Raw genomic sequence first — 13,603 nt, 5'->3', positions numbered from 1 at the left:
AAGATACAACATTTGTTAATTAAGAAATTAATAATGAGTAATCGCCTCGTACGGCAGTGCAAGCACGTACTCTTCGCGGCATGCTTTGCAACAAATGATCAACATCCTCCTGGGGTATTTCATTCCATGCTACCTCAAGATGATGTCGTAGGTCATCCACATTGTTTGGAGGCCTCGGTAAATTTCGAAGACGGCGACTCATCATGTCCCAAAGAGGGTCGATGGGCGATAGGTCCGGTGACCGTGCAGGCCAAGGCAGTATTTCCAATTGCGCTTCTTCCAGGTATTGTCGAGTAATGTTCGCACCATGTGGTCTTGCATTATCCTGTTGGAAAATGCCAATTGGTAAAGTTTGCATGAAGAGTACTAATACTGGCCTCAGAACGTTGTTAATGTAGCGACATGCGCTTAGGGTGCTTGGAACGAACACAAGAGAAGATCTTCGACCAACTCATATCGCACCCCAGGCCATAACACCAAGTGTTAGAGCTGTGTGGCGCCTTTCACAAAATTGCAAATTTCTTCTTTCACCTCGGTATCGTCTGACTCTTCTACGACCATCATTTATCCATAAACAAAATCGCGACTCTTCACTGAAGACGATATTGTTCCACTCATAACTCCAATCAACTCATTCTTGACGCCAGGCCAATCTGGAAGCTTGGTGTTGGGCGATTAGTGGCAGTCGTAGATTTGGGGGGTATAAGTGCAAGCCAAAAGACGAAATTCTTCTGTAAACTGTTGCCATCGACACCCGACCATTTAGAGCTCCCATCCAATCTACTGCAACAGACATTGTTGTTTGAAATCGATCACCAATGGCCATCCGTCTAAGAAGTCGATCTTCACGTGCATTGCTGCTACGGAGAGGATGTCCAGCTGGACGATGCCTTTCTTCAGACTATGAAGACCATATTCTCGCAATCGTGGTGCGGTTCCGATTCATTCTTCGGGCAATCTCACGAGAAGAAAGTCCACCCTCCTTCATGCCGATAATTCGCCCTCTCAAAATCCGAAACGTGGGAAAAACTTCGATGCTGTCTCACTGGGGGCATCTTGAGATGTCTCGTTCACAGTTCAACAACAAAATAAACTGATATTTCCATGTAAATATTATTTTATTTATTTACAATTGAATAAAAAATCTAAAAGGTCAATGACAAAAAAACCACCAGCATTCTTCCTTTTTTACTGAAAGTCTGATCATTTGATGCTCCATTATGAAGCATTATGTTTCCACAGTTACAAGACTTAATTATTAGCATTACTGGGTGGTGCATTTCATGTGAAAGTGAGTGTATACAAAAGCGAGTTTTTCGATTTTTACTGTGTCTGATTTTGTTGAGCAAAAAATTTGCATTAAATCTTGTTTTGAGGAATGATTGTTGATGGACAAAAACAATAAATTTTTTGGAGAAAAGTGTCGAGTTGAAATTCGTCAAACGGTGATTGCCGACCACCAGGACGTTGTGAAAGGCGTCATTATGGGAGGTGAGACTTGGATCTATGCATGCGACCCGGAAACAACCGACCAATCGAGCGAATATCAGGCAAAAGGTGTATAGAGGAGTGAAAAAAATCCCGCCAAAATTGCTCAAAAATTATAAAAATGTCGACGGATTTCTTCGATCGTCGCAGTAGTGTGCATTAAGAATTTCTTCCTTTGGTAAGAAATATTACTTGAGTGTTATGCGTCGTTTGCGCGAAACCATTCGCCTCAAGGGCCAAAATTATGGGCAAACAATTCGTGGTTCTTGCACCGCGACAATACGCACTGCGTTGGTTCTTCTAGAACATTTTGTCAAAAATTCCGCCCACATCGTTACCCAGCCACCGTATTCGCGTGACTTAGCTCCATTGGACTTCTGGCAGTTCAGCAAGCTGAAAAGATCACTCCGGGGACACCGTTTCAACTAAATTGAGGAGATAAAAGGCGAATCGAAGAAAGTATTGAAGGCCATCGCGGAAAAAGGTTCTTCTGACTCTTTTGAGGATTGGAAAAAACGATGGCATGAATGCATTGCATCGGACGGGAAGTACTTTGAAGGCGACGAAATTTATTTAAAAGGATAAATAAAGATTTTCAATTTTATTAATAATTTCACGTAATTTTTTGCTAACAGTAATACGTCTCTTCAGAGCCTCGTCTTTGCTGGGCTATGAATATCGCTGTCGCAGTACTTTGCTGCTTTTTAACCGTGTGAAATAAATGCTTATTTCTGTACTGTAGTATATTTTTGAGTGATATTGTCCCTGTTTTCGAGACAGTAAGGATAATTTTCTCCTTACCAAGGCTGACAAAGCGGGAAGTGTACAGCTGAATGGTAAGTTAAATGCTCGTTAATGGCGGATTTATAAGTTTCTTCAAACATCAGTGCATCTACTCAGATACAAAGAACCTGCGCAGAAGTCGGCGGACAGCATTTTCTGTTTATTGCTAATGTAATTGTTGTAACTTTGAATGCTTACTGGAATGGGATTTCTTTTTGCACTTTGTTTGAATGTGCTCCCAACATACCTGCGAGACTTAAATTAGCATCACACTTTGTAATATTATAATATGAATTATGTAAAATTTTATCGGATAATCCTATTTTATCCCACGGAGTCCTCGATATACATACAGGGTGGCGCAATAGTGTGACAAAGTACCATATCTTCCTTATTTTACAAAATTTAAAAAAAGTGTTCGTATAAAAGTTATATGTGAACATACAGGCTACATTTTAAAAATATTTTTTATCATATAGGGTGTTGCATAAAGACAGGTCAAAACATTTGTTCATTTTCTTTAATGGAACCCCCTATATATTATTGTATATTTGGATTCCTCGTAAAATTCTCTTCATGGTAGGATAATTAGTTTTAAATTAAATTGGAACGTTGACTGCTTATGTCGAAAAATGTTTAAATTTGAAGCAAAACATGGTTCCATAACATGCGCTATAACTTTCAAAGCACGTTAATTATTTTAACAAAAATTGACACAACAGAAGACAAAGGGATGCTCAAGTGCCTTGTTCAACGAAAAAGTCGGTTTCTTATTCAGAATACTTTCTACAGGCCCTGCAACTTGGGAATATTCACATTCATTTTTCTTGAAATTTTTAAATGGGACACCCTGTATTTACGAATCCTATATTGTTGAGATTTGAATCCTCTTCAACTTTTGTTAAGGTAACATTATACGCATTCCCTTTAGTTTTGGCGGAATTCTCATTTCTTTAATACATTTGCAAATAAAACATGCTACGTCTATTAATAGTTTAATTTAAATTTATTAATATTATACACTATATAATATAGACATTTACCTAATTAAATGTTCAAAGTGTCTGCCATTTTCTCCAACAAATTGACCATCAAAGCAATAGTCCCTATAGAAAAAGCTTCCTTTGACTAGTAGCACATTCCCCAACCAAAGCGTACCCTTAGCTTTGGCCTGATGGGCCATGTGGTATGTAGTATTCTTTGTTACTGTTGAAGACTTCCATCGACGGTGTCTTTTTAGCTCTGATATATCCACACCTTTGTTTAAACTTAAACTTGAAACTCGTGTATGTTCCTCATTCAAATTTAAAAATCACAACTCATTGGAGCTTTTAGACGTTAATTGTAATGAATTTGCCAAAGTGTTTATTCATGCCGAAACTGAAATTTAATATCGTTGGCTAGATGCAGCATGCTATAATCGTCCATCATGATCAATGCCTAATAAAAAATTGCATTTATCTATTATTATTCAAGTATGTTTCTCGATAACTTTTGCGTTTAAGGGTGTAATTCACGTGGAATGTTTAGAATCTTTGGAACTTTTGGCAGCCCCAAAAATTGCTTGTTTGGTCTTAGACGATTAAAATTAATTTAAAAACGAAATATTACTTTTTGTAAGAGAAATCCTTAACGATTCAATAGAAGAAAACACACAATGACACACGAGTTTCTACCATTTTTTTGAAATTTAACTTGATATATTAACATGTTTTTCGTTTATGTGATACAACGAGAAATAAAATACTGTTTTTCAATAGGTCTACTGGGGCGCATCCAAAAGGGCTCTCGAAAACGTAATAAAAAAGATAGATCGAGATTAAAAGAATTAAGGGAATGATGGTCCCAAAAATGCAAAACAATCTACTGAAATTCCAGTGCCTTGCGGAGGACAAAAGGCGTCAACGAAGAAGTGACATTTATTTTTATCCATCTTTTCCTATAAGTTTAGAATAAAATAAAAGTAATTTGGCGAAATCTCGGTTTTCTGAATATTAAAATGTAGCTTTATTCGGCATAAAAATGCATAAGTTTTTTCCCAATTTCTTGCTTTCCAGATCCCAATGGTGAGTCGCGAATTTGGGCAAATCTTTCGAGTCGTCACATTAGTTTATGGTGTCAAAAGGTACTCAGATTAGAGAGTTTCTCAAAAACCATTTAAAATTCCCTGATATGTTGACCCAGCAATAGATTAGTAGTAAATCCGAACATTGTGAAAACGCATTGCTTACATCGCCAACATTTAACGTTGGCAAGAAACGTTGACGTCCTAATAGGAAATTTAAACTTGAAAGCTGAATGATGCACTGACTTTCAAAAAAACCGCAAAACCAAGAAGAACGCATTGTATGTATTTGGAATTTTAGTATGATTTTAGACTTGTAAAGAGAAAAAAATGATAAAAATTTCAAGTTCGTATTTTAATGCGATATGAAGTTTTTCTTTACTTTTTTATCTGTGACGATCGTTCTTTTTGCAATTTTTTTACAGGCGAATAGCGATAAAGGTATTATTGTTAATACCATATTGAATGTGTGGTAGTGCAAAATGCCTCGTGTACGCCAAAATGCGGTTAACTCCCTTTGAAAGGGGAAGAATTGTTGGTGTGCACAAGGTAGGTTTACCTTTCCGCGAAATTGCACGTAGATTGGATCGAAACGCATCAACATTGCTAAGAGCTTGGAGAGATTGGCCTAACGAAGGGTCAGTAAATCGTCATCGTGGTAGTCCAATCCAAGGATGACGAACCAACGCGAAGACCGGCGACTTCGTCGTTCAGCGACAGGCACCCCGTTTGAAACAATTCCGCCTCTTGGTGCTAACTGGGCAGCTACCCTAATCAAAGGGTCTCCCTTAGTACTATGTATCGCAGAATTCGAAGTTTTGGATTAAATTCATATCGTCCTATGCGTCGGCTTCCATTATCATGAAACCACAGGGTGACCCGACTGGAGTGGTGTCGTCTGAGAGTGCAATGGGTGGATGAGTAGAGAAGAATCGTGTTCAGTGATGAGAGCCGATTTTGTTTATGGCGATCTGATGGACGGTTAAATGTTAGAAGGCGCAGAGGAGAGCGATTAAATTTGGACTTTCTGGAAAGGCGTCATTCTGGTTTAACATCAGGTGTCATGGTTTGGGGTGCCATCCAGTATGGTAGTCGGTCTCCTCTTGTTTTCATTTATGACAGATTAAATGCTCAGAGGTACATTAATAGTGTCTTAGAACCGGTTCTTGTACCATACATGCTGTTGGGAAAAAACCCAACATAAATCAGCGGTATCGCTGGGCTCCAATTAGGCCCTAAGGACGTTGGAACAATCCCAATACACATCTGCTGCATTGCACTCCACGATGCAGCACTTACCTTCACGTGCTTAAACCCGGCCACGGTGATGGCACTGGTTCCTTGATTTATCGCTGTCCCGATTTATGGGGGGCACCAAATAAATCTGTCAACGGAACCAGAGGGCCACATCTGAGCTTTGACCGTGGAGATTCTTGGGAAAAAACTTTCCACAGAACTAGGGGGCGGTGTCGGTTGGGATTGGTCAAGGTCTTCTCGTGGTGATCTCCCACCAGCCCCACCATCCCTGGGACGCAAAAAATCTAGGTCTCCCTCGAAACATTCTCTCCAAGACAGTACTCGCGAACGCTCTCCTTCCCGTTTCTCGGACATTTCTCGACCCCTGAACGCAGAACTCCATCTCAAACTTCAATCACAACATTAGCTCAAATCTGTGCTCAGTAACTCTTTTGCAAGTCACCCCTCAAACTTTATACGTGAACTTCCTCAGATCTCGGGCAACTCAGTACCGACTCTGTAAAAATTGAAGTGTATGTAAAGTTGTAGATCCGTAGTGTAAATTAGAGTGATGTCTGTAATGTAAAGTAAATTCCTTAATTCGTGCTACGGAGTTTGTCTTCCCCGAACCCTTGAACCCCGTTTACATCAATTGACGCATCAGCGTCTGGTCCTTCGAATCGCAACGACTCGCACCAGCAAAATAAGAGATACCTCTTCGGGTGCCTTGTGAAGCAGTCGATTCTGTGAGGCAGTGACTAAAAGCCCCTGGCCTAAACACATGCATGACCATCCCGGAAGCACATTTCAACAGGATAATGCGCGACCACATGTAGCCAACGATACTTTGAGATATTTGGAAGCTGAAAATTTGGATACTTTGCCTTGGCCAGCTCGGTCTCCAGATTTGTCCCCAATAGAGCATGCATGGGATATAATGGGTCGGAGACTTCAACGTTTAGCTCGCCCTCCAGAGACCATAGATGAACTCCGCGAGCAGGTGCAGATTGCCTGGGATACAATACCACAGGAAGATGTTGACAATTTAATTTTAAGCGTGCCACGTCGCTTACAGGAATGTATTAATTTAAGAGGAGATGACACCCATTATTAAATTGTTATTAAATTTTTTCACTTATTCACGATAATTTTCTTTTGGTGTTTTGATCGTTTTAATCTATTACCCGACCCAACGTGATGCCAGAATTTCAAACGTGTACGATGTGTTCTTCTTGGTGTTGCGGTTTTTTTGAAAGTCAGTGGATGTGATTCACGTCAAAACCCTTGAATGCTGTTCAATTTTTTACCAAAACTTTCTTGGCCTTTCCTAAAATTTCATTCTACAACGGGGCTTGAACACGAATCCGTCTCCATGATGTCATAGAGACAAAGTTGTGTTGAAAAAGTTAAGGATGGTATCAGACTACACTTTTCAAAATCTTAAAGATGATCTCCGCAAAACACTTTGCGTCTCACGTCAAGGGTGTAAAATTCAAACGGCAACCGTTTTGTCACGAATTTTATCGCTGAAATTTCAGGTTTCTGCAAGTAGAAAGTGCTACTTTTTAACCTGGAAACGTGGAAGCGGAGTAATGGCTCCTGTACATGAACGGCAATTTTAAATTTCCTAATATTTTAACTTATCTCGGGCTTTTAATGTTCACAACACGGAGTTTTACGGCCTCTGAATGTCTTTATTGAGACTTTTCATACCCAAGTTTTCCCGATATCTACGTATACATGTGTTTCACTTCGATGCTAATCTATCCCGAACTAGGCCCCATACATTATTCATCATTGCAGATTAGTAACGACGCCTCGATTTTTCTAAAACCTCCGCTTTTAATCGTTAAAATTTTTATAATTGTTAATTCAGCACATCAAAGTTAATGAATTTTCCATAACAGTGCCATTGAAGTGAGACTGTTGTTGGTCGTCGCCAGTTTATTACCTTTGTAAATTCGCTAGTTTTCCTTGAAAACAACGCGGCACGTATTAAACATTAAAATTGTTAACAAATAGTACGCTACGACATATTTTTCCGATTGAATTAATGATTTTTTGTAGAGCAAGCTAGTTGCGGGGCAGAGTTGGATGGTCATTCGACAACTTGTATTGAATTGTTTAAATCGTCGTAGGATGACAGTGCGGTGCACGATTCGCCATGAATTCAATATTCCAATATTGCGTGTCTGAGAGGTGGTCAGTTGACGACTTCCAAATTTACTTTTCCGATTCAATTATTTTGTCCGCTGTTGAATGCGCATTTGTAGCACACTTGGACAACTCAGTTTATGCCCTCTAAGTTGGATTTGGCGCTGTGTCGCATGCCTAAACGCAAAAATTCAACCTTTCATTCCATGTTTGACATTTCTTCGAAACTCAAACCGTGAACCTCTATTGTCGATGATTGATTTCACTGGCCGACGACACTGTACCACGGTTTTTCTGCGAGCGCCAACGTCAAAAAGATATGAAAATTCGTTTATGGTCGACGGCAGCCCAGCGGCGGCTCGACGGCAACTTCATATTTGACAACGTATCTATTTACTTTGCAGTGTCAAAGTCGCTGATATACGGTGGTGGCCATAAGTATGGGATATTATTTTAATTTGATAAAATATTTATTAAAAAGTATTAAACAAAAATTACACAAATGCTCGAAGGACTTTATTTAATTTCCTACAATTATAACATAAAATTAAGATTTCTAATTGACAAACTTTCTAGAAAAATGAAAAATTACACTTGGACAAAAGTATGGAATATTTTTTATATCATGGTATGGAGCCTGCCATCTTAAGTAAACCTAATATTGTGTGGCATACCCCTTAGCATCTAGGACAGCCTGACATCGATGCTGTACTGAATCAATTAGATTCTGGCACGTTGAGGAAGAAACGTTTTTCCATTCTCCTTGTATGATCCTCCACAATTCTTCAGTATTTGACACGTGTCTTTGTCTAATTTTTCGTTTCAAATGATCCCACAGATGTTCGATGGGATTTAAATCAGGAGATTGTGAAGGCCATTCTATAACATCTACTTACTTTTCAATAAACCAATTTTTAATCAACCGCCAAGAATGTTTAGGATCATTATCCTGTTGGAACCGCCTTACCAGTGGCATTTATTCCTCGGCACATGGAAGCATATGCTGCTCTAGGATATTTTTGTATAAAAACCGATCCATTAGTCCATCAATTTTGACTAATAGGCCAACTCCAGATCTCGAAAAAGATCCCCACACCATTAAACTCTGACCGCCATGTTTAATAGTGAGCTTTTGGTACTTGGGATCAAATTTCTTCCCTATTAGTTGCAGAACATAAGTTTTTCCATCCGAATCAAACAGTTTGATTTTGGTTTCGTCACTGAACAGGACGGTATTCCATTTTTCGGGTGTCCAGAACAGATGTGAGGGGCAAACTTAATTCTGTCCTTCCGGTTTTTTTTTGGACATTAATGGTTTCTTCACTGCCAATCGTCCAAACAATCCAGTATCACATAGACTACTCCTCACAGTACGATCACTAATTTCAATATCACTATTAGTTGTAATTTCTTCCTTTATTAATTTCGATGATTTTTCGGGATCTTTGGAGGATATAATTTTAATACGTTGGTCTGTATGGGTTGTTGTTTTCCCGGGACGTCCTGTTTCCGGACGGTTTTTACGGCGTTGAATGCCCTAAACTTCCTCAAAATTTTCGATACACACCCCTGGCTCACATTAAATGTCTTTGCGATGTCCTTCTGATTGGCTCTGTTATTTGACTTCTCCACTATTCGTGATCGAAGATCTTCCGAAAGATATATTTTTTTAACCATTTCGGCTTCAAATTTTATCGACCTGTAACACTCAATACTGAACACTAAATGCAAAATAAATTTAAATCTTTGATTTTCCATACTTTTGTCCATCTAAAAAAAATTGTTTCTTGGCGAAATTTTTGATAGCATCATTCTATAAATGGTTTAAAATGTAGAATTGACCTATCCCAATTTAAACATACCAGAATGGAAGAAAAAAAGGCCCTTTAGCTAAATAAAGTTTCAAAAAATATTCCATACTTATGGCCACCACTGTATCTGAATCTAAGTTGAGTATACCAATCCGGCTTTAACCTTGAGAGTTATGTGTTGTACGCCCCTGTTTCTTCCAAAAATGCGTGTTCTTTTTTTTAGACATGATTTTTGGACGGCCGGGAAAAACCACCATGAAACACATATTTATATGTTATATACTTATAAACATATACTTATATATATATATACATATATATATATTGGAGTTTCGAACACGTGGTTGAAGTATGACCGTTTACTTTAGTGACTCTGTGTGCGAATGGAATTATGTTAATAAGTTCTCTACATGTCAGTAAATACACACAGGGTGTTTGTCCATTTAAAATAACAAAGTTAACCATGTTTATTTATTTTTTTGTATGGTCAAATAAGTGAGTTTGTGCCAGTTGACAGTTTAATCGGGTGCTTAATTGGCATAAAGACATACGTGAGCGCGCATATTTGTCGATTTTTAATCGGTTGATAAACGCATGCAAACTGTTGGCCGACAAAAACCATCCACTCTGCGGGGATCCAAAAGAGGTAAACGTTTTTTCATAACTTTATTCATACTAAAGCACCCACGTATGAGAATTCCTAAAATTTAGTTGAATTATATCTGACAGTTTTTGGTATATTGACGATATTCCTCGCTTACTTTTTATTTCGGATTTATTGAACCCGGAAGGGAGATCGAGAAAATAGAACATGCTATGATTCACCAGTTTGGTAGATTTGGTTTATTGTATAACCTTGAATTTTTTCTCAATATATATATATTTTTTTTAATTTTATCCCAATCTTACCTGCGTCTATGAAGAAATGGTGAAATATAATTCGCCTAGAAGGTATCGGGTATTTTATTATTTTTTTAAAATTTAAATTATCTTTGTTGTAATATTTTACGATAGAAATAATACATGAAGGAGGTTGCGTCGATAATAGACTATTGTCAAAATCGCATGACAACACCATACGCCAAATATTGTTAATTTAAAACAGGCTGAGGATTGTGAAGTAATGTCGTAACTAGATAGAAAAAATAAGAGGTGAAATATTCGTAAATGAAAGGTTTTCAAAACAGTAAAAAAAGTAGTGCAATTGACTAAACTCAGAAAGATGGAAATATATGAGAAAATGAAAAGGATGAAAAATGCACAAATGTGAAACATAGACCAGTTTCGAAAAGATCGTGTAAGATTACTGGAAAGAATTTAATCGCTTTAGTAGCCTTAGGACGACAAAATCCTCGCCTAGAGTTTCGAAAATTGGCTAACAGATTTGGAAATCAACGAAGAATAAACATGTGAGTAAACATCTTACTGAAAAGACAAGGTTACATACCAAGGAAACAAAAAAAAACATAATGATGGCTCTACAAAGACAACGAACAATAGAGTTTTGTTAACTCTTTCGAGGAGATAATTTTATTAATGTTTTTATATCTGGCGAAAGTTGTTTCTAGCCTCCTGCAAATCATCTAAAAATTCTATCAAAGCCAAATGTTACCGTTCAAATTGCCAAATTTTCCTCTAATATAATGGTTTAGGGAGCAATATCTCAGCTTGGTGCTACACCTCTTTGTATAGTTGATGGCACCTTTAATAGTGCACAGTATTGTGACATTCTAAATGGTTTTCTTCTTGAAACAGCTCACGATTTATGTCCAGAGGGATGGCGTTTTCAGCAGAATAATGCAAGATGCCACACTTTTGTCTATACTCGAGCTTGGATGCTAGAACAGCAATTTATAACAATCCCATGTCCAGCAGTCTCGCCAGATCTTAGTCGCATTGAAAACGTATGGGGATTATTGAAGATCGAAGTTGAACGAGTGGTGTTTTGAAATAAAGAATATTCGAATCGGTCAGTTTTACAGGCCTGGATCACCATCGCCGAACATTACGGCGGCGACCTCATTTCGGATGTATCTGAGCATTTACTTAAATGTTTTAGAGTTAAATAGAGGGTGTATAAGTAAATATTGTCTGGTAAATATCAAATAGTTACTATTGAGCCGTATTTTTCCGGATACTTTGTGGACACGCTATACATAGAGCACCAAAACTCCCGCATAAATTGGTTAAAAATTGAGGAAAATAGTTTTTATGGAAATGCTGGAACACGTCAAATATCGGTTTTAATTGTGCATTTTTTGATGTAACTGACGTGGATACAGGGTTACTCATGTAGTAAATAAATGTACTTTTTAATTTTTTTTTTTTGTATTAAACTTCATGTACATTAAAACGTTTTTGAGTTCTTTGAGAAATTCCGAACAACTTTTTTTGTGCAACATATCCATGACTAAGTTCGGCAATTTGAGGAAAATCAATCATCGTATTTCGGATAACCCCATAAAAAGGGCCATAGGGGTAAGGTTAGGCGATCTAAAAGGCCAGTCCAATTGCAGGTGTTTCAAGAACTGTTGAATTCAGACATGGATATGTTGCTGGAAATACATTCGGAATTTCTCAAAGAAATGAAAAACGTTATGATATACATGGGGTTCCATAACAAAAAATGGGAATGAACATTCATCTACTACACGAGTAACTTTGTATGCGCGTCTGTTAGGTCGAAAATGCTCAACCAAAAACAATGTCCGACGTGTCCCAGCATTTTCATAAAACATATTTCGTTAAATTTTTAACGGATTTACGCGGGTCTTTTGGTCCTCCATGGGCATTTACTTGCAGCGTGAAACACTCGAAATCCTTTAGGTCCTTCAAGAACTAACCACGGCATCATTCACGCATATTAACATATAATATACGAGTCTTCGGATCCGACACTTGACTCAACTTGCATAATACAACAATGTCGGGGTACAGCTAATATACATAGAAACAATAATGTCTAATTATTGCTAATTAGAAATTCCGTAGCTGGTTCAATTGTTACGCCTTGTCGAGAGCGGTAATTGCCTCAGATGTTAATGAGAGAGATGCCAATTTGCAGATTATTATTCTAAAGGCATGTATTGCCCAAGTTTAATATATTCCGCAAGGTTAAGGTTGAATTTAAATAAAATACGATTGGTTAATGATATCTCCAATGGGGTTCTTGTATATAATTCAAACTCTGAGGACGCATTAATTGCAGTATGGCGGAGCTTGTCGTGTGCATCGACCATAATTTTGTACATATTCCCATAAATCAAGGTTTCCAGAGGGTACCGGTCCTGTTGCAGTCATAAATGTCAACCACTTAAGCACCAGACCGCAAATCGTCACAATAATTTATGCCACATTTCGACGATGACTTTACGAGTTTTTTAACGTATTTGCATGTGTGCGGTAAAGTATCGGCAACGGCGATTAATGGTAGAAATTTTCGTACCTGCCAAACAAACATTTTTGTCCATTACGGCGCCACTTTGTCGGCAGGCCATAAAGCGACCCCAACATCAAATCTAAGTTAGCCCCAATTAATTAAAATAATTCCATTGACATATTCATTAGCGAAAACACGCAAACGTGCAAAATTAACATTTTGTTGCAACTACTGAACAGCACAATTTTCGTTCAATTATTGATGTTCTTGTGCAATAATTCCTATTGTAATTTCCCATTACAACTGCAATGCATTTTACTTTTAGGGTTTATTATAAACAGTTCGAATGAGGAAATCCTGAAAGCGGTCGGAAAATTGCATTTTCGCTGGATAATCGTTTGAAACGGCAGGAGAACTAGTGCGCTTAACAACAACGAGCGGGGAGCAAAATAAAACATTTCCTCGACGAAGCAAAGTTTCGGGAGAAATATGCGTTTCCGCATTCAAAACTGTGCAAACTTAAAAGTTAAAGAAGGTAAACTCCGTTCCAAATTGCGACAAATAACAAAAGGAATCATAAATAAAACAGTATTTGTCGGCGGAGGATTTGTGTATATTATGTAAACGGGCCTCGGGATGTTTTCCGGGACTCTTTTGTATTGGATTTTTGCGTCCCCTTTGTATGTC

At 38.0% G+C, this 13,603-nt stretch overlaps 1 protein-coding gene across 4 annotated transcripts in view; it reads left to right on the top strand.

Moving 5' to 3' along the window:
- The window catches only part of Rbp6 (RNA-binding protein 6), a 513,430-nt gene that overhangs the window by 77,428 nt on the left and 422,399 nt on the right, over nt 1–13,603 (top strand). The window lies entirely within an intron of this gene.

Source organism: Euwallacea fornicatus, chromosome 34, assembly GCF_040115645.1.
Source record: "Euwallacea fornicatus isolate EFF26 chromosome 34, ASM4011564v1, whole genome shotgun sequence".
NCBI classification, from domain to species: Eukaryota; Metazoa; Arthropoda; class Insecta; order Coleoptera; family Curculionidae; genus Euwallacea; species Euwallacea fornicatus.
Note: the sequence above shows the minus strand (reverse complement) of the source record. Positions and strands in the feature narration are given on the sequence as shown.